We start from the raw sequence: 6,529 nt of genomic DNA on the forward strand, positions 1-6,529 counted from the left end.
AGGGTTCTCAGGATCATAAGCTTCTTCCTTAGATGAAGCATCCTTAGTACTGTTTGGTGCATTTTGCATTCCAGACAGACTTTGAGAAATCAAATTGACTTGTTGAGTCAATATTTTATTCTGAGCCAAAATGGCGTTCAGAGTGTCAATCTCAAGAACTCCTTTCTTCTGATTAGTCCCATTGTTCACAGGATTCCTTTCAGAAGTGTACATGAATTGGTTATTTGCAACCATTTCAATTAGCTCTTGAGCCTCTGTAGGCGTCTTCTTCAGATGAAGAGATCCTCCAGCAGAGCTATCCAAGGACATCTTAGATAGTTCAGAGAGACCATCATAGAAAATACCTATGATGCTCCATTCAGAAAGCATGTCTGAGGGACATTTTCTGATTAATTGTTTGTATCTTTCCCAAGCTTCATAGAGGGATTCTCCATCCTTCTGTCTGAAGGTTTGGACTTCCACTCTAAGCTTACTCCATCTTTGTGGTGGAAAGAACTTTGCCAAGAAGGCATTGACTAGCTTTTCCCAAGAGTCCAGGCTTTCTTTAGGTTGAGAGTCCAACCATATTCTAGCTCTGTCTCTTACAGCAAAAGGGAATAGCATCAGTCTATAGACCTCAGGGTCTACCCCATTAGTCTTGATTGTGTCACAGATTTGCAAGAACTCAGCTAAAAACTGATGAGGATCTTCCATTGGAAGTCCATGGAACTTGCAATTCTGTTGCATTAGAGAAACTAATTGAGGCTTAAGCTCAAAGTTGTTTGCTCTAATGGCAGGGATAGAGATGCTTCTCCCATAGAAATTGGGAGTAGGTGCAGTAAAGTCACCCAGCACCTTCCTTGCATTGTTGGCATTGTTGTTGTTTTCGGCTACCATGGGTTCTTCTTCCTTGAAGAATTCGGTCAGGTCCTCAACAGAGAGTCAAGTCTTAGCTTCTCTTAGCTTTCGCTTCAAGGTCCTTTCAGGTTCAGGGTCAGCTTCAACAAGAATGCCTTTGTCTTTGTTCCTGCTCATATGAAAGAGAAGAGAACAAGAAAATATGGAATCCTCTATGTCACAGTATAGAGATTCCTTGAGGTGTCAGAGGAAAAGAAAGGTAGAAAACAGAAGTAGAAAATTCGAACTTGTCCAAGAAGATGGAGTTCGAATTTTGCATTAAGGGATAGTGTTAGTCCATAAATGGAAGGATGTGAGAAGAAGGGAAGTGATTTTCGAAAATTAAGTAAAAGATTTTGAAAACATTTAAAAACACTTAATTGATTTTCGAAAATAAAAATGGAAAAGAAATCAAGTGATTTTTGAAAAAGATTTTGAAATTAGAAATCAAAAAGATTTGATTGAAAACTATTTTGAAAAAGATGTGGTTAAGAAGATATGATTGGTTTTAAAAAGATGTGATTGAGAAGATATGATTCGAAAACAATTTTAAAAAGATATGATTTGAAAACAATTTGAAAAGATATGATTTTAAAAAAATTAATGACTTGCCAAACAAGAAAAGATATGATTCAAACATAAAACCTTCCTCAACAGAAAAGGCAAAAAATGTCCAATCAAATCATTAATTGTTAGTAAGTATCTTTGAAAAAGGAAAGAAATTGATTTTGAAAACATTTGATTGAAAAGATATGATTTGAAAAAGATTTGATTTTGAAAAACTTTGAAAACTTGAAAAAAAATTGATTTTGAAAACAAAATCTTCCCCCTTTAGCCATCCTGGCGTTAAACGCCCAGAATGTGCACATTCTGGCGTTTAACGCCCAAACCTATACCTTTTTGGGCGTTAAACGCCCAACCAGGCACCCTGGCTGGCGTTTAAACGCCAGTCTGTCCTTCTTCACTGGGCGTTTTGAACGCCCAGCTTTTTCTGTGCAATTCCTCTGCTGTATGTTCTGAATCTTCAATTCTCTGTATTATTGACTTGAAAAGACACAAATTAAAAATATTTTTGGATTTTTAATAATAAGGAATAATCAAAATGCAACTAAAATCAAATAACAATGCATGCAAGACACCAAACTTAGCAGTTTGTATACTACTGACACTAACAAAATGAGAATGCATATGAGAAACAACAAAACACTCAAGTCAATAGAATTCAAAGATCAAAACAAGAAAATCATCAAGAACAACTTGAAGATTAATGAGGACACATGCATGAATGCAATAAGATCAGGAACATGCAATTGACACTAAACTTAGGATGAGACTCTAGACTCAAACAAGAAATATTTTTGGATTTTATGATTTTGTAATTTTTTTGTGCTTTTTCGAAAATTAAGTGAAAGGGAAAATAAAGGTATCAAAATTCTTAATGAGAATTCCAGGAATCATGCAATGTTAGTCTAAAGCTTTAGTCTAAAGGAATTAGACATAGCTAGCTAAGCTTCAGCAAGACATTGCATTCAAGAGCTAAATTGATGATGATCAATCAGCTTTGGTGATGATAAGAACATCACCTTGAAACACTAGAATTCATTCTTAAGAACTCTGAAGAAAAATAAATGCCTAATCTAAGCAACAAGATGAACCGTCAGTTGTCCATACACAAGAACAATCCCCGGCAACGGCGCCAAAAACTTGGTGCGCGAAATTGTGATCACTACAACTTCACACAACTAACCAGCAAGTGCACTGGGTCGTCCAAGTAATACCTTACGCGAGTAAGGGTCGATCCCACGGAGATTGGTGGTATGAAGCAAGCTATGGTCATCTTGTAAATCTCAGTCAGGCAGACTCAAATAGATATGGTGATAAACGCATAAACATAAAGGTAAAGATAGAGATACTTATGTATATCATTGGTGTAAGAGCTTCAGACAAGCGTATGAAGATGCCTTCCCTTCCGTCTCTCTACTTTCCTACTGCCTTCATCCAATCCTTCTTACTCCTTTCCATGACAAGCTCGTGTAGGGTTTCACTGTTATCAGCAGCTACCTCCTATCCGCGCAGTGAAAGCTAATGCACGCACTCTGTCACAGTGCTGCCAATCACCGGTTTGGTTCCCTCCCCTACCGGAATAGAATCACTCTTTTGCGTCTGTCACTAACGCCCAGTAGGTTACAGGTTTGAAGCACGTCACAGTCATTCAATCATTGAATCCTACTCAGAATACCACAGACAAGGTTTAGACCTTCCGGATTCTCTTGAATGCCGCCATCAGGTCCTGCCTATACCACGAAGACTCTGATCTCACGGAATGGTTGGCTCGTTTGTCAGGCGAGCACTCGGTTGTCAGGCGATCAACCATGCGTCGTGCAATCAGGAATCCAAGAGATATTCACTAAGCCTCAGATGCTTGTAGAACAAGAATGGTTGTCAGTCACCTTGTTCATGAGTGAGAATGGTGATGGGCGTCAATCATCACCTTCATCATGTTGAAGAACAAGTGATATCTTGGATAAAGAACAAGCGGAATTGAATGGAAGAACAATAGTAATTGCATTAATACTCGAGGTACAGCAGAGCTCCACACCTTAATCTATGGTGTGTAGAAACTCCACCGTTGAAAATACATAAGAACAAGGTCTAGGCATGGCCGTGAGGCCAGCCTCCCAATGATCTAAGAACTAGATGTCCAAAGATGATCAAAGGATCTAAAACAATCCAAAGATGAAAATACAATAGTGAAAGGTCCTATTTATAAGAAACTAGTAGCCTAAGGTTTATAGAGATGAGTAAATGACATAAAAATCCACTTCCGGGCCCACTTGGTGTGTGCTTGGGCTGAGCAATGAAGTAATTTTCGTGTAGAGACTCTTCTTGGCGTTTAACTCCCATTTTGGTGCCAGTTTGGGCGTTTAACTCCCATTTAGGTGCCAGTTCCAGCGTTTAACGCTGGGATTTCTGTAGGTGACTTTGAACGCCGGTTTGGGCCATCAAATCTTGGGCAAAGTATAGACTATTATATATTGCTGGAAAGCCCAGGATGTCTACTTTCCAACGCCATTGAGAGCGCGCCAATTGGGCTTCTGTAGCTCCAGAAAATCCACTTTGAGTGCAGGGAGGTCAGAATCCAACAGCATCTGCAGTCCTTTTCAGTCTCTGGATCAGATTTTTGCTCAGGTCCCTCAATTTCAGCCAGAAAGTACCTGAAATCACAGAAAAACACACAAACTCATAGTAAAGTCCAGAAAAGTGAATTTTAAATAAAAACTAATAAAAATATAATAAAAACTCAACTAAAACTACCAAAAACATACTAAAAACAATGCCAAAAAGCGTACAAATTATCCGCTCATCACTCAACAACCTTGATTTTGAGAAGTGGATGCTCCCTCAGCTTGAGAGGAGAGCTTTTGGCGTTTCATCTCTTGAATTTCACGCCCTGCTTCTCTTGTTCCTTCAGCAATTTGCAGAGCATGCAGTTTTGATTCTGCTGTTCTTCCTTCAGTTGCTCCATAGTCTCTTGCAACTTGTTAATAGATGCTTCTAGGTTGGCCCAGTAGCCAATTTCAGGGAATTCAGGGAGGAACTCATGCGCCCTCCTCTTGATGGAGTTGTCTTGCACTTGTCCTTCCATTGACTTCTTGGTGATTGGGTGTTCAATGGGTATGAACTCATCTACTCCCATCTTCACCCCAGCCTCTTTACAGAGCAAGGAAATCAAGCTTGGATAAGCCAATTTGGCTTCAGTGGAATTCTTATTTGCAATTGTGTAGATCTCACAAGCAATCACATGATGGACCTCCACCTCTTTTCCAAGCATAATGCAATGAATCATCACTGCCCTCTTGATGGTGACCTCAGAACGGTTGCTAGTGGGCAATATGGAACGCCCAATAAAGTCTAGCCAACCTCTTGCAATTGGCTTGAGGTCTCCCCTCTTGAGTTGGTTTGGAACACCCTTTGAATTGGTTATCCACTTAGTCCCAGGGAGACATATGTCTTCTAGAACTTGATCCAACCCCTTATCTACTCTCACCATCCTCCTATTGAAGGAATCAGGATCATCTTGCAGTTGAGGTAGTTTGAAAATTTCTCTTATTTTGTCCAGATGAAAGTACATAACTTTCCCTCTGACCATGGTTCTATAGGTATGGTAAGCGGTTCCAGTCATTCTCTGCTTATCTGTCAACCACAGATTTGAGTAGAATTCCTGAACCATGTTCCTTCCAACCTTTGTCTTAGGATTGGTTAGAACTTCCCATCCTCTGTTTCGAATTTGCTCTTGGATCCCCGGATATTCATCTTCTTTCAGATCAAATTTCACTTCCGGGATCACTGACCTCAGACCCATTATTTTGTGATAATGGTCTTCATGTTCTTTAGTTAAGAACTTCTCTTGATTCCAAAGATTCTTTGGATTAGTCTCTTTCTTTCCTCTTAAATTGGTTTGTTTTCCCTTAGGAGCCATGATATTGATGAATCTTGGCTTAGTGATCACGGAAAAGCACACCAAACTTAGAGGTTTGCTTGTCCTCAAGCAAAATAAAAGAGAGAAGAGAGGGGGAGGAAGAGAAAATTTGAATGGTGTGTTGGAATGAGGGAGCCAAACGTGTATTTATAAGGTGGGAAGGGGAGTTTTCGAAAAAGAAGAGAGAAATTTGAAAGGAGATTTGAGAAGATATGGAAAGAAATTGAGAAAAGGGTGAAATTTTTGAACAATGTTTGTAATTGATTTGAAATAAATTTGAAGAATGGTTTTGACTTTTGAAGATTTGAAAGTGAATGATGAATGATTGAAGTGTGATTTTGTAGAAAAGCATGGGTGAGAAAAGGAAAGTTTGAAAAAAAAATTGAATTGAAAACAAAATTGTGGTCCCCCCACCAAGCTGGCGTTAAACGCCCAGAATGGCACCCATTCTGGCGTTTAACGCCCATTTGCTACCCTTTTTGGGCGTTTAACGCCCATCCAGGTGCCCTGACTGGCGTTAAACGCCAGAAAACCTTTATCACTGGGCGTTTTTCAGAACGCCCAGGATGCTGCACACCTGGCGTTAAACGCCCAGAATGGTGCCCATTCTGGCGTTTAACGCCCAAAATGGCACCATTCCTGGCGTTAAACGCCCAGAATGATACCCATTCTGGCGTTTAACGCCCAAAATGCCCTTTACTGGCGTTTTTTCGCCAGTAAGCTCATTTTCTCTGCTTTTTGAGCTGAATCCTTCTGTAACTCTGTGAATTCCTTCATTTTTGATACTTGCCTCTGTAAGAACTAATCATATACCTTCCTAATGACTGGGTTGCCTCCCAGCAAGCGCTTCTTTACTGTCTTTAGCTGGACTTCTGCTAAGAATCACTCAAGTCTCAGTCTTGAGCATTCCTGCTCAAAATTGCTTTCAAGATAATGCTTGATTCTCTGTCCATTAACAATGAACTTCTTGTCAGAATCAATATCCTGAAGCTCAACATATCCATATGGTGATACTCCTGTAATCACATACGGACCCCTCCACCGGGATTTGAGTTTTCCTGGAAACAATTTGAGCCTGGAGTTGAAGAGCAGAACTTTTTGTCCTGGCTCAAAGACTCTGGTTGACAATCTCTTGTCATGCCACTTCTTTGCCTTTTCCTTATAAATTTTTGC

The 6,529-nt window shown here is 39.8% G+C and overlaps 1 non-coding gene across 1 annotated transcript; it reads left to right on the forward strand.

The window, feature by feature from the left end:
* Positions 1-363: 363 nt before the first annotated feature.
* Positions 364-471, forward strand: LOC130977589 (small nucleolar RNA R71). Its single transcript, XR_009085275.1, has one exon. It is a non-coding gene; the product is annotated as a small nucleolar RNA R71 (small nucleolar RNA).
* Positions 472-6,529: the final 6,058 nt, after the last annotated feature.

This window comes from Arachis stenosperma, chromosome 4 (genome assembly GCF_014773155.1).
Source record: "Arachis stenosperma cultivar V10309 chromosome 4, arast.V10309.gnm1.PFL2, whole genome shotgun sequence".
NCBI classification, from domain to species: domain Eukaryota; kingdom Viridiplantae; phylum Streptophyta; class Magnoliopsida; order Fabales; family Fabaceae; genus Arachis; species Arachis stenosperma.